Source organism: Capsicum annuum, chromosome 11, assembly GCF_002878395.1.
Source record: "Capsicum annuum cultivar UCD-10X-F1 chromosome 11, UCD10Xv1.1, whole genome shotgun sequence".
Lineage (NCBI taxonomy): Eukaryota > Viridiplantae > Streptophyta > Magnoliopsida > Solanales > Solanaceae > Capsicum > Capsicum annuum.
In genome coordinates, this window is record NC_061121.1 from 136797307 (window position 1) to 136824552 (window position 27246).

The following is a 27246-nucleotide window of genomic DNA, read 5'->3' on the forward strand; positions in this document are numbered from 1 at the left end:
AATGTCATATTACTAATAAAGGAATGATTGTTTGTAACAGTTCAGCTTATGAAGAGCTGGTCTGATTGACTGTATCTGACAGTCCTGAAACTGAATACTGATAACATATACTATTAACTGAGTTCGTGATAACATGATTACTGAGTCTGAATACTGATCACATTAGTGACTATATTTGACAGTCCTAATACTGATGGAACTAGCTGGGTTTTGCACTGTACTAATTTGACTGTATCTGACAGTCCTGGATTTCTATAGAACTGAACTGAGGTCTTTTACTGAAATTGGATCTAAAACTAAGACTGTGGGAGGTAATCCTCTAACCGACATGCCCCAAAACTTAACTGGTAGGGTACAGCCTATAACTCCAGTTGGAAGGGTGTCAGTACCATGCCACGGGTAAAGACAAGTTGTGAGTATACCCTCTCTGACAAGGAGCTCTTCCGTCAACCCCTCCTAGTAGGAAACTCAAATGAGATGTATAAATCCCTAAACTCATAGGGGTACATCCCAACCTACGCTGGCTACGTAGTTTTGGAACATAGGGATTTCTACTAAGGATCACACCCTCTACTGGTTGAAAGTGTGTGTCCTCATCCCTGGGTTCACTCGGTGCTGAATCCAACTCTCAAGTGAATAGACACTGAATTAATTATACTGAACTGAACTGTTACTGATCATATTGTATAGAAGATTTGAACTGAGTTCACTAAGTTCCATTGATTAACGGAATACTACTGAGATCTAAGGACTGACAAAGAGCACTGAAGTTAATGAGATTTCTGGGAATACTGAGGTTACCGAGATTACTGAGTACTTATGTTGCTGAGACCACTGAGGTCACTAAGATTACTGAGTAGGACTACACTGATACTGAATTTACTGAGTTTTCCTGAGTCATGAGACTGACTGAATTGTAAGGATCATGGCTTAACTGAATTATCGTGAAAACATGACACTGGCTCTAGGCAAACAACTAAATTATCGGGTACAAGTACTCCCAGGAATCGATAGCATGAAATTGATAGGACATGACACTTCTTGAACATATGACCAATATCAATAATTCAAAATACATTAATTTGGGGATTTCATGAAGCACATGGTTATAATAGTCTTGTACATGAATGGAATTGCATATAAATATGTCATACCTTCATCAACCTAATTTGATGGACATTCCCTTAACCATTCATAATGTACACAATATCATAGAAGTCATTCTTAGTCATAGGGTAAAGCATACATTTATCACTTGGGTCACAATTAAGCTATAATGCATAATTTCTATTCTCTTAGGCATTTTATCAAACATCTAGGATGCATGACTTAGGGCATAGGCATGACCATCAAATTAACAGAACAAAACTCCATATTTCAACTCAATTTCACATGTTTCAGACCACATACTAGCATAGGTTCATGAATAACACATAAAGATTCCAACTTGGGAAATCATACAACCATAATCAACCCACAACAAAATATTCACAATACAATACTTAAAACTTGATTATTGGGCTTCATGGATGAAAGGAATCCATGAATGAACACTGTGCATACCTTAGTTCTTGATTCTACGAAGATTGATGGAGAGATTATTGAATTTTAGTCTTGGGTTCAAATCCCCAATTGAAAACCCTAGCTTGTTCTTGAGAGAAACTTTAGACAAATAATATATTTTGGGTGAATTATGGATGAATCACGTGTTATTGGGTATATATAGGGGTGAGAAATTGACCTTTTTAACCTTTAGATGCGTATTTTAATTTTGTAAAAATTTCTCGACCTGGACCCTTGGCGCGACATGGCGCTATCGCGCCGTGTCACTGGAATTTAACAACTCTAAATTTGAGCCTTGGAGCGACACTCCATAATGCGGAGGCTCACTGGATTTTGACGATTGCCATTTTGGCTGGCTCCGCGATGCGTTGATGGCTAAGGTGGCATACTATCTTACTAAAATGGCTCTAACTCTTCGCCCGGGTGTTAGATTTGGGCGAATTTGGTATCGATGGAAAGCTTATTCAATTTCCCACATGATAAAAAGTGGATTCATCTTTGAAACAAGTATTTATCATTTCTGAGATAATTTTAAGCTAGGAAGAAGTATGGGGTATTACAGATACCTTTCTCAACTCTCTATTTCCTTTTGATGATGTATATGCTATTGTATAGAGTATGTCATTTAGTTTTGGTGAAGCCTATGGGAAAAGGGAGTGTTTTCTAGACCCATGTTTATGGCCACTCTTTCCATTTGACCCCCAGTGCCAAATATGGATATGATGATGTAGGTAGACCCAAGTTGTTGCTTGGTCTACATGACAAACATGGTTTGAATGAAGATGTTAGTATTCTTTCCTATAATAGGAAGTATTTCTTGGGGATTCACAATCCACTTGAGGAACCAACATTATTAAAGAGAAAGAACTCTAACCAAGATGAAGGGTCTTTAAAGAAGGGGAGCCATGGAAAGCTCCAAGACAGTTCACCATTGTGTGTTTCCATTCTTGACCAACACATGAAGAATCTGGTTTTGGTCACATCAAAGTCACAAGAGCACTATCAGAAAAAAGGTCTTTTTAAGACCAATATTCAGGTACGAGTCAATAATTTGATAGATAAAAGTATACTTATTTGGATGAGATTAAATTTTGGTCCTTAATATTATATTTTATTGGAAAGCTACAAAATATGCTCCCTAATATATTTTTAACTGGTCCCAAATTTTAATTAGAATCTTGAGCGGGAAAAGCTAACACCAAAATAAAATATTAAAATTTTAATAATTTATTTTAGTTCACTAAAATAATTAATAAGCGACAATTCCTTTTTACTTAGCTTTTAATTAATTGATTCTGAATAATTAATTAAGGTAACAAAAGCTGTTCATCGTTCAAGCTTCTTTCTAGCAGCCATACGACCAGTCCACATCCTCGACATCTACTAGTCGCAAATCAAATAGTACACGCTCAAATTTTGAAGTGAGGTAAACATGAATTGGGCTTCTTGTTTCTTACTTTTGGTTGACACCCTTTTAAAAATATTAAATTTTTCACAGTGGGTTTGCACTATAAAGTTCTTCTTGATTGTGTTTTCATGGTGGCATTAAAGTAACCTGAATTTGGTCTTGTTTCTTTCTTCCTTTTAGTTCTCACACATAAGCAAAAGATAAATATCAAAGGAGCTATTCTCAGAGGGGAAAATTTTTCAATTTCTTCTTCAATTTCGTGGGTTATTGCATCTAATATTTGCCCTAATCGTGAATTTGAGGTATGATTTATGTTTAATTTCGCGGGTTGCTCTTTTCTTCCAAAATTGTTCTAAATTAATTTTATTGCTATCTGAATCTGTTATTTTTTTATTTGTATAACTCAATCATTTAGTATGAAATTTGTTAATTTATGGTCGGTTAGTTATTGTCTCTCTGTCGTCTAGATACTAGGAATAGCAATGGGGTATAGCAGGTGTGGAGTGAGGCTGCTTTGCTACGCGGGGAATGATGGGGTAGTCTCAAAGTGGGGCTGGGCTGGGCGGGGTACGATAGAGCCTTAGATTTGTTATGTTGCTGTTTGTGGTATTTTAATTTATGATCTGATCTAAGATCGGTGTACTTTTATTATTGTACTACTTGAAGAAAGCTATGCTTTGGATTAGTAGTTACAATTAGTTAGCTTGAGTCTCAGAAGTTTTTAAGAGTTGCACAATCTGGCAATGAGGACAGACTATCATGTGGTTTAACTATTTAGATGAAATTGTGAATACCTCTAGTGATTATGGGAGATATTTTTGTGTAGAGTAATCTTTGGTTAGAAGTTAGGAATGAGGTAAACTTCAATTGAAATGGGAAGAGTTGTTCAACCTTCAGTATTAAGATGAGATGAGGTGAGAATCTAGTAAGATATTTGTTGAATGAGCAATGATGCTATGTAGGATTTTCACTAAAGGGTTTTCAAAAAATAAAAATAGAGTGATTGAAATTTGAACTTGAAACACTCTCACGACATCCTAGTAATTTTTAGTCTACTAAGTTGTGCAGTTAATACATGCCATTAAAGGATAGGAAGTGGATTTAACTTGGGTGATAGTTACAGTGTTTGATTTTTTTATGAGGACTGTAAGCACCCTCAATAATGCAGATTCTACCACTCTTCTTTATTATATCCCCTGCTGGCACGTTGTTCTTCCCCTTGTTAGCCCATTTAAAGTTCTTTAACATATTCGCATAGGGAATATTTTCGTCCACCAGTCTATTTGTAGCTAAGTTCCCCAGATGTTGCTGACTATTAATGAATCTTTCAATCTTCTCTGCGATTTTTGTCTAATGTGAGTTTAAAGTTAGCTCAGGGATAACGATGACGGGCCTTCTTCTGCCTCTAACATTTATCAAGCTAATGTATTTTCTGAAACCGTTAAAATTCTTTGCATAGTATATCCCCAAAAAAGCATATTTTTTCCTCCACCTTTTGATTGTGTTCCCATTAGTCTTGGATGCTTCTCGCAGGATCGACGATACCCATTCCATAACTTTTATATTACAGGTCATTCTTATGATGGAGTTTCTACTCCTCTCCAGTCAAACCATTTCCCCACTATGCCTGATATTCTTGTGAGGTCATAGGACTTAAATCCTACCGCAAAATATATGGTGTTTTCCATAAGGAGTCCAGCATAGAGTAGGAGAGAGCATGGTATTTTGTTAGTCTTTCACTTATTGGACACATTCGGTAAGAACCTGCATTTGCATTTTAAGTCCCTGATAATTCTATTTATGTCTGTGTATTTCTGAATGAAGGAATTTGTTCTCACGCTTCAACTTTTCAATATCTTCCTTATACCCATGTCTTTCCAATTCAGTCAACGAAGATGAAATACTATGAATCTTCTGTGCAGAATGATTATGAATAGGTTTCTTTCTGTCGATATTCTACAAAAGATGTGGCTGACCTCTGAGAAAATCCTTATTTGCAAATTCCCATTGCTCGGGATCTATTTTCTTGGATCCCTCATTCTTGTTTATTTTTGCTTCTCCTTGGCAATGGAGACTTAGCATGTAATTGCAGTTTGTTTGACTAACCTGTATAGCAGCAGTTTGTTTAATTAACTTGTATAGCAGCAATCACATTTCCTCCTAACTGAATATGAGGAACAAGTGTATAATTTTGTCAAAAAAAAGAACAAGAGTATAATTTTAAATCCTGATTGTCTTTGCCTAGAGTTTCAACAAAAGGAATTTTTTCACTTCTATAAATCGAATTAACCTGCTATATTGATGAATCAGAACACACACAGCATGCTGTTTAATTTCCTACTACAAATAAGTTTAGTTTAGTTACGACCTAATAACCCGGTTAGACAAGTTTAGTTTAAGAAGGATATGGTTGTCATAAATTGTTTTACCAATCAAAAAGGCTAAAAGATGTGGAGATAATAAGGATACCTAGGAAAATAGCTTAGAAAACAAAGAAATAGAGGAAATTCTCTTGGAAAAAATATGGTGAAAAGAATAATTTATGCCCATAACTAAAGATTAGGTATCAAATTTTAATGGATAATGATTATTAAATGAAAGACACCTGGTATACCACCATTTTAACTCTTTCATTTCATTTGTTTCTCAGTCTCTCTCTTATGAATAGGTTCATCTTATCCATAGTCTGGTAACGACAAGAATACGTCACCTAAACCGTCAAAACATGAGAGCTTAGTTCAACTAAAAGTACTATTTATGTTAAACTAATTGATGATTCCTTAGTGGTTTAGATTGATTCTCTTACCCAACCTTTGAGTAGATGGAATTTAATAATAGTTTTCCAACTGTCTACTTTTGTTTATATTCTTCTTTGTCCTCCTTCATATTTTCCAATTGATGGGAGTAGCAGCTTTTTTGTTGGAACTTTTTCTACTGGAAAGGAAGTTTCCTTTAGGTTCTTAGGATAATGGTAATGACTTATCTTCCTCCCTTTCCCCACATTCTATTAATTTCCATGCAAATCTTCTTCAAAACTTAATACTTAGTATTCAATATTTAGTTTTATTTGATCTTCGTATGCTACTTCTGTTTTACATTCAATTGATTTTGGTCAACTATATTTCATGTTGTTTATTTGAATATAATTAACCTTGAGAAGGTTAATCTACTCCTTGACAATGTGGTATAGGCTGTCTGATGATTAATCGATGTGTACACAAATTAAACACGTTTTTCAATTAAGAGAGTTCAATTTGTATGCTTTGAAGAATTCCTGTTGGATTACATAATAATAATCCATCTTTATAGACTATAAACAACACAAATAACTGGCGTTTATATTAAGGCCCAACAAGTGCACTTGTTAATGAACATACAATACTTCTCTTTTGCAAGTTTGTGTTTTTGTAATGGAATATAATGCTTAAGTCCGATTAACTAAAAAATGTACTGTATTAAATCAAATTTCCCTTTGTGCAGTGTAATAATATAGATAGAGCTAAATACATTGGTAGTGATGGTATCTTGATAATTGGACAGAATAATCATAATCTATTCTAGTATATTTCTTTTGCTGCCATGATGGGAGCTTTGTTGGGGGAAAACAAAGGATTTTTTATATAGAAATTAAAGAATGTTTTGATGGAACGCTATTTTTTTAGGTATGTCTATCGGATTAATGATTTGTCATGAACTAGAAACATGAGTACCTTTTATGCTAGTTTTTCTAGATAGAAGTGGTGAGTTTGGTGTCAAAGTACATATATACCAAAATAAAATGGCCCAATGTTTTCTTAAAGTAGTGGATGGTTTGCTGGCTAAGAGCAAAACATGGTGGCTCCTTTGTCCCTTGATCAATACACATTATATCTAAAGGGGAAAAAAAGTCGAATGCATTGTACATTTTATTTGGAAGATAGTCTTTGACATAGAGTGAACCACAGACAATGATTGAGAGAATATGGAAGATAAGATGACAGACATATTATAAATATTAAGGTGCTGGTTGTGGTTTACTAAAGGTGCTTTATTTCTCCCAATTGGTTCTTTAAAAGATAACCACCCAATTTTTTAGTCCAGATTCGAAGGTGACATAATATTTATTATTGTTTGATCATACAACCATGAGTACGATAGCCAAAATCATGAAATGTCATATATTAATGAGAAAATTTACGTACAAACTTACACTCATTTTCCCCTTCACGTCTTTTTGTATTTGTCCATCTTTTTTAAAAATCCTCATCTTCTGTATTCCTCTTTATATTTTGTATATGAGTGTATTGCATTGAAGGAAAATCTGGAGAGTATATGTGTTTTTGCTGCGTCCATTATACGTATAAATATCTTGATGGAGGGGTGTGTGCGCGCAAATAGTGAGGGTGGCTGTGTATTCTGTGAGGGTGTGTTGTGCATATATAAATTGTGAGAGAGGCCTCTAGTGATCAAAATTTTAATTTGGGGAGTATGTGTTTTTTTCGCTCTGTGTATTATGCGTGTGAATATCTTGATAGAGGGGTGTGTGTATGCTGATCAGTGATTGCGTGTTTTCTGACTGTAGTTCACAAAATTGGTGGTTTTTGCTTTTCCTTCTCAATCTTTTGAGTCTATCACGTATTGGTCATTTACCTTCCTTTGCCCATTTTCTTTCTCTGATTGCAGTTTTTTTCTTATTAAAGTAGAATAGATACAACCTTAAGTGAACTTTGGTTTCTTAGAACAGGGCACAAGAATGCTAGAGGAGCCATGTTCCATGCTTTACTTCTCCTTTCCTCCTAAATTCAAACTTAAAGAAAAGTTGATATTTTTTCACCAACTCTTCTAGCATAACCCACGAGTTCCAGAAATATTTATGTTGTACTATCTAGCAGTGCAAAATTTAATGGTTACAACATCTCCTCGACCATTGCACATAGAGAATGGGCTAACATGAGTTAAATTTCTGGAAAGGTTCTTTTTTTTAGGGTACAACTTGTATATGCCCCAGTACGGAGGTGTGAGAGGTTGGCTAGGGACTGTCTCAAGCAAGGTAGAGGTATACTAAAGAAGTATTGGAGGGAGGTGATTGGACATGACATGGAGCAGCTTCAGCTTACCAAGGACATGGCCCTGGATAGGAAGGTGTGCAGGAGGCAAATTAAGGTAGATGGTTAGTAGGAGTTTAGGTTGGTGTATGTTTTGGTGTGATTGTTAGAGCATCTTTTTTTAGTATTATTGAATTTGTTAATTTCTATTGTATCTTGGTCTATTACTGTAATGCCCCGAACCTGGTGCTCGGAATGCTACACGGTGCTCATGACATCGAAGGACGACAAGCTAATCCATGACTGATATCTGTACCTATACACTACAAAATATAACACGATAATGCATAAATATGCACTGAAAGACCATAAGGTTCAATACTGAACAAAATCTGAATAATAAAACATCTGTGTGGGGTAATAGGATACCCAAAACAAAACTAAAAATGCTGAAATCTGAAACATAATAGTCTGCATCTAGTCTGAAAGCCTCTAATGTCTGAATTAGCTGAATAAGGAGTTGATGGGATATGTCCCCAACTAAGGGTACATTTGTTCTTTTTAAGATTCAGATGTCTGAATCTGAATGCACATCTGAATGATTAAGATGTCTTTAGATCTGAAAACTAAATGATTAAGACTGTTTGTTTTTCAACATCTATATAAAAAATATTTTTTGTATATATAATAAAATAAAAAATAATTATATATTATAAAAGTATATAATTTAATACAACAAAATTATTATTTGATTTAAAAAAGTAATATTTATGTTTGTTAGTGATAGTGGAGATGGTTTATAATGGTGGTTGCGGTAACAATGATTTATGTTAGGGATTAGTAATGTTGGTGGTGATAGTTGAAATGGTTGGTATTTTAGTGGTTGTTATGATGGTGGCGGTTGATAGTGGTGGTGGTGGTTGTGATGTGATGTTGCTTGATATTAGTAGTTGGAGGTGTTCATTGTGATGGCTAAAAAATGAATGCATGATGGTTGATGGTGTGTTGGTGCTAGTTGAAGATGTTGGTAGTTGTGATGGTGAAGATAGTTATTAGTAGAGATAAATTACAGTGATGGTAGTGGTTGAAATGATGGTAGAGGTGGTGTTACTAGTGACAATGGTTGTGGTAACCAAAGAATGTGTGGAGGTTGTGATGTATTAGTGGTAGTTAGCAGTGGTGCTAGTTATGATAGATGAGTTGGTCGATAGTAGGAATTGGCCTGTAGTGGTTGATGATGGTGGTGCTATTGACGGAGGCGGTAGTGGTGAATATAATTAGAATAATAGAGGTAGTAGGTGTGGTAGCGATTGACAATAGTGGTTGGTAGCAATATTTGTTGTCGATGGTGGTTGTGATGGTGGAGGTGGTGGGTAGTGATTGATAATGGTGGCAATGGCAAAGGTGGTGAATGGTGGTGATTGATGATTATGAATAGAGTGGCGGTGAATATTGTCCAATACCAGAATACCTTTTCAGACCTATTAAGACTTGATTATAGATCTGAATGATTAAGACCTATTTAGACCTATTAAGAGCTAAAATCTTGATAAAAAACAAATGCACTTAATGATATGAAGTCTGAACCATTTAGATCCAGACCTCCATTAAGTGCAAACAAATGAGCCCTAACTCTAACTAATAAGCTAATCAATGAGATAGTAAAGAAATAATCATGCCCTTGAAGGATGAGGACTCACTTCGGACTCTGACTGCTGAAACTGAAATCTACTGCTTATCTGGAACTCGTGTCTCTGAACCTATGGTGTAACATAAAAAGAAAGCAACATAGCACAAATGAATTAGTACAATGGAACGTATTGAGTATACATGTGAGGTAGGTTATATGCAAGGGTTCACATGTATGATTATCGCTAACTGACAGTCTAACATGAACGTGAGAATGCATGCACAAATACGTAACTGTAACTGACAACGTGATAACATGATTACTGAGTCTGAATACTGATAACCTAACATATTAATAATTGATATGACTGATAATCGAAGTGACTGTATCTAACAGTCCTAAATCTGATGGAACTATCAGAGTTCCGAACTGTATCTGAGTTGACTGTATCTGACAGTCCTGAATTCTAAAGAACTATCTGAGTTCCATTACTGAGACTGATTGACTGTATCTGACAGTCCTAATTCTGTAACATGAAACTGTGGGAAGTAGTTATCTAACCGACATGCCCCTGATATGCCATTATGTCTGAGTTGGGGTCCAATTTATAACCCTAATAGGAAGGGTGTCAATACTGCACCACTGGTAAGGACAAGTTATGGGTGACCCTCATCTGATAATGTCCCCTATACGAGAATGGTAAGGCCCTTATTTGACAGTGTTTATCCACCTCATTAACCCTCATCAACAATTCTGATGTCTCAACCTATGCTGGCTACATAGTTTTGGAACGCAGGATGACTGCTAAGGATCACACCCTTATCTGATGGTGTGTGTCCCCATCCTTGGGTTCACTTGGTTCTAATTTCAACTCCTATCTGAATGGACACTGATCATGATTTACTAAACTGAACATGAGCAAAATTACTGAATTCTGTTGACTGATGAAATACTACTGATATTTGACAACTGACTGGGTTTATGAGATAATAGAGATTTTCCTAAGTTATAAGACTGTCTGAAGTCTAAGGATTCATAGCTTGACTAAGAGTATGTGAAAACATGACATGGCTCTAGGCATATAGCTAATGTTTCAGTTACGAGTACCCCTTATCTGACAGGTCTTCATGGATGAAAGGAGTCCATAAATCAACACTATGCGTACCTGAGTTAATGTTCTTGAACTTGAAGGATTGGAAATCCCTTAGTTCTTGAAGAAGATTAGATTTTGTTCTTGGAGATTAAGGTTAGAGAGAAACCCCAATATTTGTTGTGAAATTTTAATGAGAATGTAATTTCTGGCCGAATTTAACTAGGTATATAAGCGGGTGGAAAAAGACTAAAAAGCCCCTTTAAAATGACTTAAAAATTTGCTAAACAAAACCTGTGACAGCTCGTGCGATGGTCCGCCGCTGGGTTGATGGTCCATCGTTTGGACCCTCGTAGGTGGAACAGAATAGGGTATCACTACCTAGGTAGCGATGGCTCGTGTGATGGTCCGTCACTGGGTCGACGGTCCATCATTTCGACTATCGTAGGTGGACCAGAATAGGGTCTCACTGCCTAGGTAGCGATGGCTCGTGTGGTGGTCCGTCGCTGGGTCGACGGTCCATTATTAGGTCGATGGTCCATTGACCTGTCTGTCGCACTTTATCCAGAAGGTTGAACCCCAGCCTTGGCTGCAATGGTCTAATAAATGGTCCAGCACTCGATCGACGGTCCGTCAACCTGGCCATCGTACATGGGCGATTTTGACAGCGCTGAGTAAAACATCCATAACTTCTTCCCCCGATACTGAATTTTGATGAAATTGGTATTGATGGAAAGCTTATTCAATTTTCCACGTGATGGAAAGTGATAATCATAAAAAAATATCTTGTGTGAAAAAATGGTTTTGTATTTCAAAGCAAGTTCTGACATCCTTAAGATGATTTCAAGCTAAGAAAAAGGCATGGGTATTATAATTACTATTCCTTATCTTATCTTAGATTGCTTTATTTTGAGATGGGGGTCTACCAGAAACTACCTCTCTATCTCACTTTTGAGGTAGTGGTATGAACTGCGTACACTTACCCTCCCCAGACCTCACCTATTGGGAATATATTGGGTATGTTGTTGTTGTTGTATTAGTTGTAAGATAATTCTTCTACTGAGGTCTTTAATGATAATTTTATCAGGTGGGTTAGTAGTGATGTTGATTTAGATAAGCATCATCCTTGTACATAGTTTTCTATTATTTAATTTGTCTCAATCTAATATTTTATGTACTTTACAATGTTATGGAACCTAGTAAGAAATGGATGCAACTTATTAATGACCAGGACAGTGAAATCTACAAAAGTGGTGTGAAAAAGTTTTTGAATTATGCTTTTAGTAAAATAGGAGAAGAACATGAAATGCGATGTCCATGTAAGAAATGTTGCAATACTACTTTAAGAACTCGTATAATAATTGAGACACATTTAAAAGTACATGGAATAGTTTAGAATTATACTTTTTGGTTTCACTATGGAGAACACTTGGGTGAACTATTATTTGAATACAAATCTGAAGATGGATATGATGATAAAGTAGAAGAATGTGAGAGTGAAGATGAGTAGTTAAATTATTGAGAGATTTGTATCGTAATCATGATGGTGGACCTAGACACACTAATTGTGTTGTGGAGGATCCAAATGTTGTAGCAGAACAATTTTACAAATTATTGAACAAATTTTGAGCAGCCACTGTATCAAGATTCAAAAGCATCGAAGCTTTCCACTTTGATTAAATTGCTTCACATCAAAAGTATGGGCCGATGGAGTAACGCATCATTTACAATGAAAGTATTAAAAGAAGAGTTGTTGCCTGATGGTGCCAATTTTCCAAACTCATATTATAAGGCAAAGAAAATAATTCGAGAACTCGAAATTTCTTACAATAAGATAGATGCTTGCACTAATGAATGCATGTTATACTGGAAGGAAGATAGCTCACTCTATTCTTGCAAAGTTTGTGGTGCGTCTAGATGGAAAATAGATACCTATAGTGGAGAACCAAGGAACAAAAAAGGCAAAAAAATAGCAACAAAGAGTTTACGCTATTTTTCCTTAAAGCCTAGCCTTCAGAGCCTGTTTATGTCTTCAAAGACATCTACTCTAATGACATGGAATAAGTATAAAAGAGTTTATGATGGGATAATGAGGCACCTAGATGATTCAATAGCATGGAAGTCACTTGATGAACATTATCCTTCATTTGCTATTGAGTCCCGTAATGTTAGAATTGGACTTGCTAGTGATGGATTTCAACCATTTTAAAATTCAAAAACATCACATAGCATTAGGCCTGTGGTTCTTATTCCTTATAATTTACCACCTTGGTTGTGTATGAAACAAGAAAGTTTTATTTTGTCAATGCTTATTACTGGTTCAAATGGTCCAGGAGATGCAATTGATATATATCTTCAGCCTTTGATAGAGGAATTGAATGAGTTATGGGGAATATGTGTTGAGACCTATGACACAACAACTAAACAAAATTTTATGTTGCATGCATCTTTGTTATGGACCATCAATGACTTTCCAGCATATGGAAATTTATCTGGATGGAGTACCAAAGGAAAATTTGAATGTCCGTGTTGGAACAAAGACACTTTCGTAATTCAATTGGCTAACAGTAAAAAGCAGTGTTTTATGGGTCATTGGTATTACCTTCCTCTTAGTCACAAATTGAGATATGAGAAGTAGTCCTTTGATGGTACAGAAGAGAAAAGGCCACCACCAAAAAATTGTTCTGGTACAGAGATACTTAATTAAGTACAAGATCTTGAAGGGCAACCATTCTCAAGAGATCTAATGAAAATGAAGAAGATATCACATAAAGATCGAAAGGATAATTGAAACAAGAAAAGTATCTTTTTTAAACTTCCATATTGGGAGTATCTCTTATTGTATCATAATTTTGATGTTATGCATATTGGAAAAAAAAATATAGGAGGCTTTTATGGGGATATTTCTGAATGTCAAAGGAAACACCAAGGATAAAATTAACACTCGATTAGACTTGCAAGAGATGAACATTAGACCGGAATTGTACCTCATCCAAAAAGGGGAAAAAGTTGAAGTTCCAACTGCATGCTACACGTTGTCTCCACCAAGGATAAAATTAACACTCGATTAGACTTGCAAGAAATGAACATTAGACCGGAATTGTACCTCATCCAAAAGGGGGAAAAAGTTGAAGTTCCAACTGCATGCTACACGTTGTCTCCTATAGATAAGTACAATTTTTATCTTTTCTTAAAGAATCTAAAAGTACCTGATGGGTTTTCATCTAATATTTCTCAATGTGTGAACTTAAAAGATCATAAGATATCTGAGTTGTAAAGTCATAATTTTCATGTTCTTCTATAATATCTACTCCCTCTTGCACTGCGTGGTATGTTGTCCAAAGAAGTGTGTGAACCAATTATTGAGTTATCTCATATTTTTAGTGTTCTTGGATTCAAGGAGTTGAGAACTGAAGATTTGGAACATATTGAAGTGTAAATTCCCATAACACTTTGCAAGTTAAAAAAGGTCTTTTCTCCTTTATTTTTTAATGTCATGGTGCACTTGCCTATTTATTTAGCTACTAAAGCTAAGATTTTCGTACCTATTAATTATAGGTGGATGTATCCTGTGGAATGATGGTTGTATTTTTTGAAATCTCTCATTGGTAATAGGGCATGCCCTGAAGGTTCTATTGCAGAGGGCTACATTGCAAATGAGTGTATGACTTTGCGTTCAAGGTATTTGTATAGAATTGACACAAAATTCAATCTTCTTAAAAGAAATTTTAATTGATGTTAAAAAGAATCTAATGGAGGTTTATCTATATTTTATCAACCTGGAAAAACTTTGGGAGCTAAAGATCCATGTGAGATTGAGGCCAATGAATTAGAATAGCAAATATATACATATTGAAGAATTCTGATGAAATTTTACCGTATCTCAAGTATGGGAAGAACTCATGTAGTATCATTTTTATTATTTCCTTTAGGTTAATTTCCTTTCTATTTGAAATTAATGATTCACTTTAATTTTATAGAGAATTTGCACAAATTCATAAGGATGCTATTCGACACTTGTCTGATGCTGAATGGAACCGACAATTTATTAAATGGTTTAAAGATAGGGTGAGTAATAAATAACCATCAAATTTAATATTTTAATATCATATTACTCATTCTAAAGTATTCAGTGCAATCTGATTCATAGGTTGCACAATTGCATAAAGGAGATGATAGTGGGATCATGGAAGATCTACTTTCACTTTCACGCGGTCCTACCAAATATTCGACACATTGCAATGGTTATATTGTTAATGGATATAGATTTCATGTAGAATATTATGATAAAAAGTTAAGAAATCAGAATTGTGGTGTTGTTGTATTGGCGAAATGGTACTCCTGGTGATAACGTTGATTACTATAGAGTGTTAATAGAGGTTATTGAATTGCAATTTGTATCGGATGGAAGAGTGATCTTATTTTGATGTAATTGGTTTGATGTGTATGATGAAATAAAGGAAGTCAAGAAAGATGAGTATGACTTTGTGAGTGTCAATGCGGGTAGATTTTTGAAAACAAATGAGCCATTTGTTTTAGTGGATCAAGCATCTCAAGTTTTTTATGTCAATGATAATTCTAACAAAGGTTGGAAAGTAGTGAGGAAGACTCAACCTCATGATTCCTATGAGACATTGGAAAATGTGGATGACGATATTAAAATGGATGATGATGTTTTAGGGTTAGGAAGTCCATCACATAAAAAAAAACAAAAAAGAACTAATGAGGTAATGTTTTGGTTATCTAAAATAATAATTATATTGTTAGACATTCTTATGAAATGCATGATGATTTCATCTATTACTATATCATCCCACATTTTTTTCATATTCTTTTCTTCACTTTTGTTTTTTTTGTATGATCAAGATGAACCGATTGAAGATTGAAAATGAGGTCGGATCAACTTGAAAGAGTACTATGTATACATTTGTTGCGCCTGTTGTTATAGAAAAAGGACGAGGATGAGGGCTTAGATATTTAGCTGAGAAAGATAATATGTTAACTAAGAGTTTATTTCCTCAATCTAGTAATATTGTCAAGCAATACCTCTAAGAGGTTGAAACAGGTAAGATATTTTATATACCAATTGAAATCAGGTTGCTATTGATATTTTAGGTTGTGACCTAAATTTGTCTTCAACGATCACACATGTGGTAAAGTTATGTGCCATATATTCATATGAATTTAAATGCTAAAGTATCAAATATGATTTAATTTTTTTGTCTAGGTTCTATAGGGATGGGTCGAGGATAAGGGCTTAAATACTCCACCATGTCTATTATTCAAGGAATGGAAACCATTGGTATGAAATACACTCAAGAATTTGAAACAAGTAAGTATTTGTTTAAATATGTTGTGTTTTTCAAAACCTACTATTTATTTGATGAACTTAAATGATATGTTTTTTTCTTTTAGGTGCTATAAGAAAGGGACTAGAGCAAAGACCTAATTTTTAAGCTCCTCTTTAGGGATTTCTGAAAAAAAGGTGGAATCTTTAAACAAGAGAACCCTTTGTGCTAACCAACATGTGTGAACACCATCTAAAATCACAAGTTCAGGTTCTACCATGCCTTTTAGTCAACAAATGTGAAGAATCGACAAAATATTCCTTGATTATTGACAAAGAGAATATGCAAGCCAAAATTTCATTGCTTCCATCTGTTGATCAAGTCATGCAACACACTCAAAATGTTGAAAAAGGTATCTTTTGAATTCATCTGGAGTTCATCTCTTGAAAATTTTAACTGCAAACCTGAGTATTCTAAAATGTGTAGACTGGTGGGACACAATTGTGTGAAGAATAAGCCTAAGCAAACTCAACAATCCCTACCATCACCCAATTGCTTCATAAGTATTTACATGATAATTTTCACCCAAATACTTCAGTGCTTGATTTTTTTATTTTTTTTGGATAAAACTTAGTTCTAGTGATCTATTTTTTTGGTAAAATTTTCTTAATCATAAAGGTGAAAATGGTCTAAAATATTATGTGATATGAATAAAATATTAATGTCGCATGAGTCAATTGGAATTTTTCTTCTTCTATATGGTTTGAATCAACTTGTTTTGCTTTTAACAGAAATATGTTGATAGTTTCTATTTACCCTAGCTTGTTCTCTTCAAGATCTTTTGTGTACTGACTAGTGACTAATTAGTCTTTTAGAAATATACAAGTGATACCCAAACCTTAGTTTACTTGATGGTTGCTCTGGTTATGAGTATCTGACTAACACTTAGTGAGTTTCTATGACTGCTCTGGTTTAGGGATTTATATTTCCTCTTTCTTTTATTATATTGCCTCTTCCTTGTATGTTTTTTGTTAAGTCTACTGTCTTTGCTCCACAGACTATTTAGGCTTCTCAAAATTTAAAGTAAGCGTGTAAACGTTTGAATCATTTCATGTTTGGTGGTGTAGGAGGATGTTACATGAACGAACATCCCTACATGGATTGTGTTAGGGTTACCTAAATAGATTTAGTGATCTTGGGAAAAACTAGAAATTATTATATGTTTGAATATTACCAGTGTAAAAAAAAAAAAGAAATCATTACATGTTTGGCAGTGTGAGAGGATGTTATGTATATAAACATCCCCATGTTGATTGTGTAAGGGTTCCTAAATTGACTTTTAGTGATCTTTGGAAAACCTTGAAATCGTTACATGTTTGGCATTGTAGGAGGATGTCACATATACGAACATCCCCCATATAGATTGTATAAGGGTTCCTAAATTGATTTAGTAATCGTGGGTGATTTCTCCGTCATGATTTTATTTAGATGATCTAATCCATTCCCCAAAACAATTTTTTAGTTTACTGATTCTATATTTTTTTAGTCCAGGTAACTTTGGGTGATCTGAGTATATGTACTGGATTAGATTCTGGAAAATCCACCTCAACTTGTGACCTATTCCAGTTACTCAACCTTCTCTGGACAGCATGGTTCTGTGCTACGAGAATACAACTCTACATAAGATATGGTTCTTATGCGCAAGATTCTAGCTTCACCTCTTATAGATATGTACTAATGTATTTCTGATGGGATATAGTGCGTTATGTGGGTTAGATTGTCTGTACATTTTGTTAGTCCGTTGTCCCTGCATTGATTTGAATCAGTAAAATCTATTACTGTTAGGCGGGGTGATGAAATAATTGACCTGGGTGAGGATGGTAGGTTGTTGACTTCCACCAATGACATATATTTGCCAATGAGTAGAGTCATTGTTGACATTATGAACAAATCCTCATCTCACTCTTGGCATCCTCTAGATCAGCCCTTGTCCAAAGTGATTAAAAGTAAGTGTTATTTGTAGAATTGAGTCATGTGAGTAGCTGCCACTTGCTCCAAACAACATAACCTAAATACAAACACATTTTTGATATTAAAACATTCTGGTTGTTGGCATTCTCCAGTAGAAAATGTAGTCGGTGTATCGAATTTAGGCATCAATTCAATTTTGGAGGTAATATTACATCATTATTGTAGGTGAAATGACAGTTGGAAATGGAGCTAATTACCATATTTTTTATCATAGATACGAAGAACATGAATGATCACATTGTGTATGTACTGTAACATCAAACCAACATCGTTACAAATATGCACTTGATGTCCTCTAGAATTAATTATCTTCTCGCTGGTCATGATAAGTTCCTGGTTAAGCCTAATGATCATAGGACGTGCAAATATGATCCATAATGTAGAATAGTAATAACCTTTAAATTCCGTTAAGTTGGTAGTTGTTTCTCCTTTAGGAATTGACTTTGCTTACTGGAACCTTTGGTTCAGATTTAGAGGACATAGCCTAGTGTAATGATCCGCTGGGCTATTTTTTTGTATTTTCACACTTTTTATCATTTAGATCTTTCCTATGCTACCCTAAGTAATTTATGACTTTCTAGAACTGACAGTTTAGCTATCAGGCATTCCATTTGGTTTATAGACATAAGTATCTATTTTAAGGTCTTTATTGACAAGGATTGGCTATCGAGCATAAACTTCAAGCTAACAACTTTTTATGCTAATTCTGAAAGCTCCATCCTCTATGAAATGTTGGTTTTAGGCTAGAGGGTCTTTTGTTTGGGTCGCAATGCTTCTGGACTCATTTTGGGCTATTGGTCAGAATTTAGTAAAAGTGAGCCTTAGGTGTGAGGCCTGTATTTCAGCAAAACAATTTTGAATGGAATTTTCAAATGGCCATAGATTCTAGAATGCAAAATTTAATATGGCATCATAGTGCACTTGCATTCACTAGATTTTGAATAGATCTCAAAGGGTCGATGGAAACCTAGTAGATCTAAGTTTTAGCTTGTGCATGGAATCGGCAGGTACACCACAAAAGTAGACCTTTGGTGACTTTAACGAAGGCTACTTTAGTGGATGAGGTTGTCTCGCAATGTCGCGTTGATAGAAGCCTACCGCTAAAGCAGTCATTGCTTAAGTGATTCCTTGTCCACTTTAGTTTAGGGGAGGACTAGGTTAGGTACTTCTTTATTGGTCGTATGCCACTTTAGTGGTGTCCAGTTAATTGGACATGTATCCACTTAAGAAGAACCTGAGAGGGAATTAAATTCAATCCTTTTCCCAATTTTCTCCTATTTCCCACAAGTCTAATGAAATGACCCTCTAGGTTATTGCATCCATTTTTGTGTACTTCTAATGTTTTGAACCTTCCCACAGTGGGTACAAGGTATTTATGACTTTCCAAAACTGTCGGTTTGGTTATCAGATGGTTCGCTTGGATTTTAGGCTTATTTCTCTTTTTTGAAGCTTTCACTATTTAGGATTTGGTATTGGGCCAAAACATCAGGTAGATGCTATTGAAGGAGAATTTCAATAGTGCTATTAGATTTGGAATGAGATTTTAGGCTAGGGGACCCTTGATTTTGATCTCAAGGCTTTCGAACTCATTTTGGAGTATTGGGTGGATTATGTTAAAAATAGAACTATTGGTATGGGTATCATATTTATTCAAAATCATCTTTAATGAACATTTTGAGGCTTTCATTGAGTCCAAAATGTTGAATTGGTATGGTAGCATAGTTCATTTGCATACATGGTTTTTTGAATGAATCTTGAGAACCCAATCGAAGTCTGTTTAGGACTTCACAAAAATCTTGTGGATGGAATCTAGTAGGACCGCTCAAGTGCCTATTGGGATGCTTTAGTGCTAAGCGCTTTAGCTCTAAGTGATTTACCTCCCATGGACTATTTAGCAACCCTGAACCCTTCTTAGTGGTGCATTTTAGCATCCAATAGCTGCTAAAGCGTTGCACATTTTGGTTCCAGTGGTCAACTTTAGCGGCACCCACGACTTTCTGCCAGACCACTAAAACGGTTGAGATGCCACTTTAGTGGTAGGTGCTTCAACACCCAAGTGTCCGCTTTAGCGACACTTGTAGCTTTTTTATCCTTTTTTTCACAACCCAATATTTCGTAAGTATTTCCAATATTTTCAAAACAAATTGAGAGCTCAAAGAGAGGAAAAAGTGGGAAATCATCCACAGAAACAAAGTCAAGCTAGCCTAACTCTCCTTGGTCATTTTCCATTAATTTTCCCTTAAATTTCCATCCTCATTCATGGTAAACTCTTAGAAATTAGGTTTTGAGTTTCTAAACTTTAAGGCTTGATTTGAGAAACGATTTATGCTCTTTTTGTTCTCAACTTTTGAGCATGCATTCCTTGTCCTTTGAGGAACCTCGTGATGAGTCTAATTTTTGATTCTATTTGTGAGCCCCGAAGGACCATTCTTGACACAAAATTAAACCCGCCCCTTGATATAGTAATATGGGTGTGGTTTTACACCTAACAAGATTTAGATTAATGTGATGTCATTTCAGGATCGTGTAGTGAAGATGAACTATTTATGCGTAATTCAATGATTTTGGTTCTTCTTTAATGTGTTCTTATTTCTACTTTTCTTCATTAGATAGTGTGTTATATATGTTGCATGTTAGATAGGGATGTTAGGGTGTGATATTAGGTAGAATACCATGACTTAGCCTATTTTATGAGTTTGAGGCCTAGAAGGGTGATTGACCCTTAAGGTTAATATACTTATTATGCCTCTTGGATCCTATTACCCTAGGTTTCTAGCATTATAGACATAGTCAAGACTAATGAAACTTTAGTATATGCTTACAACATTACTTGGTGGACTATTATGGTTTTCCTAAATTATGATGTAATGGTTATGTCGGGTATATATCATTTGACTCAAGGTGGTGATTATAATATTGGTTGGATTCTAGGTAGTGTTTTATTCTTGTAAAGCACGTGGCCATAGTTTATAAATGTTTTGATTCTTTTGATCGCATTTTTTTGGATACTGGTGATGGAACAGATAGATTTGGTACATTCATGCTCACTAAGATTGTAAATGGTACAATTCCAACTAAAAGATGGTTTTACTACTATTTTTCCTAAAATGGAATTTATTCCCACTTTTCACTTTTAAAATGAATTTTTTCATATAGTGAATCATACCATCTAAATAAATAACTTAGGAGCCTTTGATATAAAAAATGATGTTTCGGAGATTTGACTGAGATAGATTTTGATCCATGATTTTCTTAGTACTATATACCTTAGTCGAAAGTGATTTTGACCCTTTCTACACTTCTTTAATGATTTAGTCTCGATTTTTACCCTTGGCAATTGATTTACGAACATACACTCCTTTAGCCATGGTTTTATCATGTGCATTTATATATATATGTATATATATATGGTATTGGATGAAGTAGATTGAAAATAGTAATGGATATTAAAAATCCTACGTTGGGACTAGGTCGGTATATATAGGGACTCCCAAACCCCCTAGGGGACCAATCATTTGTGATCTATCATGCCAGAGAAGAGAGGTCGATGTAGGTCCTACCTCTGCAAGACGTCGAGCTGAGGAGGTGTATACACTGGGTTATGTTATTGTACTTATTTTGAGAATAGATGTATACATTGTATTTTGCATTCATCCTTTTATGCGCATTACCTATCTCTAGTATGTTCATATATCTATCAGTATCATCGGTAGTTGCATACGTATAGGTGATGAGTATTGATTGTGGTATGTTGTGTTTTGATTGGATCTTCTAGGTTATGAGGACCAATTTAGGTATTATTTTTCTGGGGTAGTTGGTTACTTTATATTATTATTTCTGTTGTATATAATTCGTGATAGGTTGATTGTCATGACTCAAACCCGGGCCTAGGCATGATGGGCATCTCAAGTGCACCATAGGTCGAATACCACCCCTTTTGCCTTATCTCTAGAGTTCAATGATAATAAGAAGCGGAAGCCAACCAAATCAATGAAAAATAATTAAACCAAAAATAAAATGTAAAGTAGCAATACAAGACATCAACAATATCCCAATCCTATCCACGACAACCTCTAAACTAGGAATACCAACTAAGTCGGGACATGCCCTTGATTGTGACAAAAAATCCAAAATACTAAGACAATAATACACCTAACAATGCACAAGAGCAACAGAAAAGTCCTCTAAACCTATATTAAGAAATGATACAGTGCCTGGGGATAGTCAGTCCGATGAGCACTAGCATGTAACTCATGGGATAGGGATAAAATAATGCATTTATACAAATCTAGTCATAAACTACATGCACAATATTTATACACATATAGGTTGTCAGGATAGGGACAAGGGTCATGAAATTTGATCGTTTAAAGATTTAATCTTGAACTATGTAGCTCGCTCATTCCTAAAGGAACCCTTAGGCTATATGGTTCTAACTCCCCTATCGGAAGGGCCCCAGTCCATTTTATCCACATGTATCATGGAATGGTTAAAGACACCAAGGTGATAGCCATCTAAAATATAATGCATATCGAGACACATAGTCATATAGACCCCCAACATCTGCAAATATGGTTTCCAGTGTTGGTCCCCCCAAGACTACACCTTCATGGTGAGCTACACAATTCCCTTTTAAGGCCAAATTAAAATAATTTGCACACAAACAAACCATTAACCAAGGTATAATACCCTTAAAATTGATTATATTATTTTTGATCCTCCTATTTTTGTAATATCAATTTTTGACTTAAACTTTGTTAAGGGATGTTAAAAGGGTAATTTGGGAAAGTTTTGGAATTTTTTGAGAGGGTTTGGGGCTATTTTTGAACTCTAAGGCAGTGTGACTTTGCGACATTACTGTGCCATGGATGTTAGCCTCTACGATATTGGTGTGGCACAACGGTAAACCTCCACAATAAGGCCGTGCCACACTATGGTGAAAATTTTAAGTTTTTTGTTTTTTGACATGGGGTGAGGGGATTTTTGTCTTTTTACCCCTTGTACAACCTTTAAATTAAAAATAACCCCATTCTCTTCATTTTTAAAGATTAAATCAGTCCAATTAACATTCAAGGGCCTCACAAAGAATTCATCATTCGAACTCCAAACTTCAAATTATTTTAAAATTTTTGTGTATATCTGGCATGTTTCTCTTCCCTAAATTTTAATTTTATATTATGGAATAAATTGAATAGATTTTCATGTAATTAAAATTTGTGTTTTTAAATTGGGTTGAGAAATTTTAGTTGTTAGTGATTTAATTACTTGTCCCATGTTTGAATTTATTATCATGCTTTAAATTGATGTTTCTAGGTTGAATTGTTACATTATTTAAATGACTGGAATGGGGGACACGGGTTTCCCCAAATTGGTTGAATTTTACTTGGGATTGCATAAACCTCGACCCACTTTGTGAATTCAATTTTAATTAGGAAAAATTGCATGGTTTAACTTGCTTTTGAACTTAATGCATTGCATTAATGGATGAATGGACATAAAAATGGATTTGGATGGCCTTGATGGCATTTTTTGGTTTTAATAGATATTGGAAGTCAATGAGATTATATGGATTGGTTTGGCATGTATAATTTACCTTGAAAGAGTATTGGTATAATGATATCAAGTGGTAAATAACTTTATTAATGACTTTTGCATTAACGGATTGGTTTGTGTGCATAATTAATTTTAATTTCGGCTAAAAGGGGTTGTGTAGATCAATGTGAAGGTGTAAGTCCCAGGGGATGAACATTAGAAACCATATTTGGTGGTGTTGTGGGTCTATATGACCATGTGTTTGATACACACTTGATATATATATATATATATATATATATATTTGGGAGGGTTATTATCCATTGTGACTTTAGTTTTCCCTTTGATTTTTCTCATTTTTTATGACTAACATAAACTGGTTCCCTTTTAGCAAGGAGAGATGAACCCCTATAACCCATGGATGCCTTTAGGATGGATCGAGATACAAAGTCCAAGTTAATTGTCTTAAAATTCTAATGTTCATAAACCTTACCCGATCTTGGCATCTTATATATATGTATATATGAATGTGTGCATGCGATTCTGACTAATTTGAGATATGACATTTTTTTATCACTTAGCCTGAGTTACATGCCAATGCTTATCCCACAGACTATCCTAGGACATTACTTCATTTTATAATGTAGGGTCCAAAGAAAGTTTTAGGTGGATTAGTGCATTTATTGTGTTGTTGTGAAGTGGTAAGAATCCATCCTTCGTATGGACTTATTATTTCATTATTATTTCTTTATTAATTGAGTACTTTTAGATTCTTTTTGGTCATAGTCAGGGGCATGCTCTAACGTAGATTTTGTTCATTTTTATATGCTTTCGTGGACCATTGTTGGGAGATTGGTTATTGATTTTCTTTTAGTTTTCATAGAGTTATTTATTCATCTTCTTATTACTACTTAATTTGTTTCTGTATTATTAATATCATTATTATTGTGCTCTTGAGTTTAGGCTAAGGGGGTGGTCTCTTATCTACAGTGTGATTGAGATACCTATCACGGCCAGACCCTAGTTTTGATCATGAAAAGCTTAGTATCAGATCCAGGTTTAGAGTCATTAGTCGTCCACAATGCCATATCGAGTAGAGTCCTTTCTATAAGTGTGTAGTGCGCCATAATTATGAGGAGGAGGCTACAATGAATTGTAAAATATTTCTCTTTCTTATTACCTATTTTTGGCTATAGAGTCTAGTGTTCTGAAACTTCTATAACACCTAGCTCATCATATTTTAGATCATGCCTCCCTAAATACCTGATGTTCATAGAAAATCTATTGGGAAATTTTTCCTACCTGAGGACAATGTGGAGGGGACTCACCTTGTTCATGGAGTGTAGAATCAATCAAGGTCCCTTAGAATCAATCAAGGTCCCTTTTTCTAGTTGTTCCACTCCACGTGGAGTTCCACCAGTCCCCACTAGTGCTTCTCGGGCTTCTCAGATTGGTGATGCTTATGATCAGCTCCCTCAGAGAGATATATCTAATACAGGGTTTCATCGATATATTCATTTTCTTACTCAATTGGTGAAATCTCATTCTTATTATTTGGATCATGTTGGTTCTGTTGCTCTTTTTTCTTAGGTCACTCAGGTTATTTAGTTCATGAGCTTAAATCCCCTAACCTTTACAGGCTCGGATGAGATGGAGAAGACTTTCAAGGTGATGCATGTTATATTATGAAGGTATTGAGTTTGTTAAATATCAGATGAAAGATATAGATTATCAGCGGTATGAGAAGTGGTAACAGTTGAGGGGTGATGATATGGATCAGGCATTATGAAATGAGTTTTCAGGTGCCTTTCCTAATAATTTCTTTCCTTAGGAACTGAGAGAAGATAAGGCTCAAGGGTTTGTGAATATGAAGTAGGGTAAGATTAGTGTGAAATAATAAGAATTGAAATTTTAGCAGTTGTATCGTTAAGCTCCAGAGTTTGTGTCTATCCATAAATCTAAAATGATAAAGTTTTCTTCTAGTTTGTCTTAAAACTAGGTATTGGAATGTAAGGATGCAATGTTAAACTTTGACATGGATATGCTTATTCTTGTGATTTATATGCAGTACATAGAGGATGAAAAAAAAATGAAGAGATTGGAGAGAGGCACTATAAGAAGTTTAGATATTCATAGCAGGGTAGGGGTCAATAGATTAATAGGAGAGATAGTAGACAGTCAACCAAAAAGAAGAACTTGGGCAACTCTTATTCTTCTAATTTTTCTTCTTATCTTAGCCATCAGGCAATCATCATTCTCAGGAAAGCAGTGGTCCTAAGGCGCAAGGCCCAATTTAAAGCTAGTAGAGCTCAGTAAGCCCCATCTTATCCTCATCTTCATTTTTATGGGCAGCTTCACCATAGATATTGTGAGGAGGTGAGAAATTAATGTTATAATTGTCTTCATCTAGGTCATATACATTGAGATTTTCCTTCAACTAGGGTTTCCACTAGATATAATAAAGTTTTGGTTGCCACTTCTTCAACTCCAACATCAAAGGCGCAAATTCTGGTACCGACATTGGCCGTAATCACCTCTATGCACTTGATACTCACTAGGAATCTGAGGCATCTCTAGATGTTTTTACTGGTATGTTACAACACTTTTCCCATGATTTGATTTTTTGCTCAATCCGGGTTCTATTCTTTCTTATGTGACCTTTTATGTGGCTGTGCATTTTGATTTTGGTTTTGAAAGTATATTTTACCCCTTTTCTCTATCTACTCCAGTGGGTGATTCTATAGTTTAAAGAAAAATCTATATGGGTTGTGTGGTACATATCTTCCACAATGGGACATTGGTGGATTTGATAATGTCAGATATGGTAGATTTGGATGTTATCTTAGGGATAGATTGTCCTTATTTGTGATATGTGATGAGTAGTGTATTTATTACTCATTTGTAATCAACTGACATGCACATTATCATGATTTGAATGTATAAATGAGACAGAATTATGATTAAGGACACTAATTTCAACATTTTGCAGGCATACAGGTCATGAGACGGAAAGATGTGGATTGAAGATAAAAAGATTCAAAAGGAGAAAAGAAGTTCATCTGGAAGACCTGGAGAAGAAACAAGCCTCAGTTACCACGACCGCGGTTAGTCAAGACAGGTCAATATACCGCGATTGCAAATGATGACCGCATTCGCGGTAGCTGTAATCACGGACAAGTGTTAGGGATCACGGTCTAGTGGGTTTAATGATCAAGGGCATTTTAGTCAAAATATGTAGCTGATTACAATTTCCCATATAAGGAAAAATTCTTTTTTCCCTTAGGACATTATGTAAGAGAGGAGGATAGAATAATTAGAAAAGAGGTGAACCCCAAAATTTTCTGAAATATTTTTTTAGTTAAAATTTAAAATGGAAATTGGTGAAATTTAAGTGTAAAATAAAGATTTTCTTTATCCTCCATTGTTATGGATACCATGAATGAATTGTTTGCTATATTTCTTCTCGTTCATTTCACGAGTAGTTAATTCTCTAGTCTTGGGATTATGTTAAACTGAGGTGCAATTGTGTTTGGGTGATGATGTCTTTGTGTAATTTTTAGTTGTTGATTATGGCTTCCATTATTGGTTGGTTTAAATAAGTTAGCCTTTGTGGGTGAAAACCTCAAACACCAATAATGGGTTTATTGGGTGAAAACCCTAAACTCTTGAAAGCTCTCTTC

The 27246-nt window shown here is 35.0% G+C and overlaps 1 long non-coding RNA gene across 4 annotated transcripts; it reads left to right on the forward strand.

Moving 5' to 3' along the window:
- Positions 1–2843: 2843 nt before the first annotated feature.
- On the forward strand, positions 2844–27020 carry LOC107846942. 4 transcript variants are annotated; one of them, XR_007046840.1, is made up of 8 exons: positions 2844–2989; positions 3152–3273; positions 15943–16047; positions 16131–16415; positions 25206–25257; positions 25804–25878; positions 25977–26155; positions 26556–27020. It is a non-coding gene; the product is annotated as an uncharacterized LOC107846942 (long non-coding RNA). The 4 variants fall into 4 exon arrangements; XR_007046839.1 differs by lacking the exons at positions 25206–25257; positions 25804–25878; positions 25977–26155; XR_007046841.1 differs by lacking the exons at positions 25206–25257; positions 25804–25878; positions 25977–26155; positions 26556–27020 and adding an exon at positions 17550–17847.
- Positions 27021–27246: the final 226 nt, after the last annotated feature.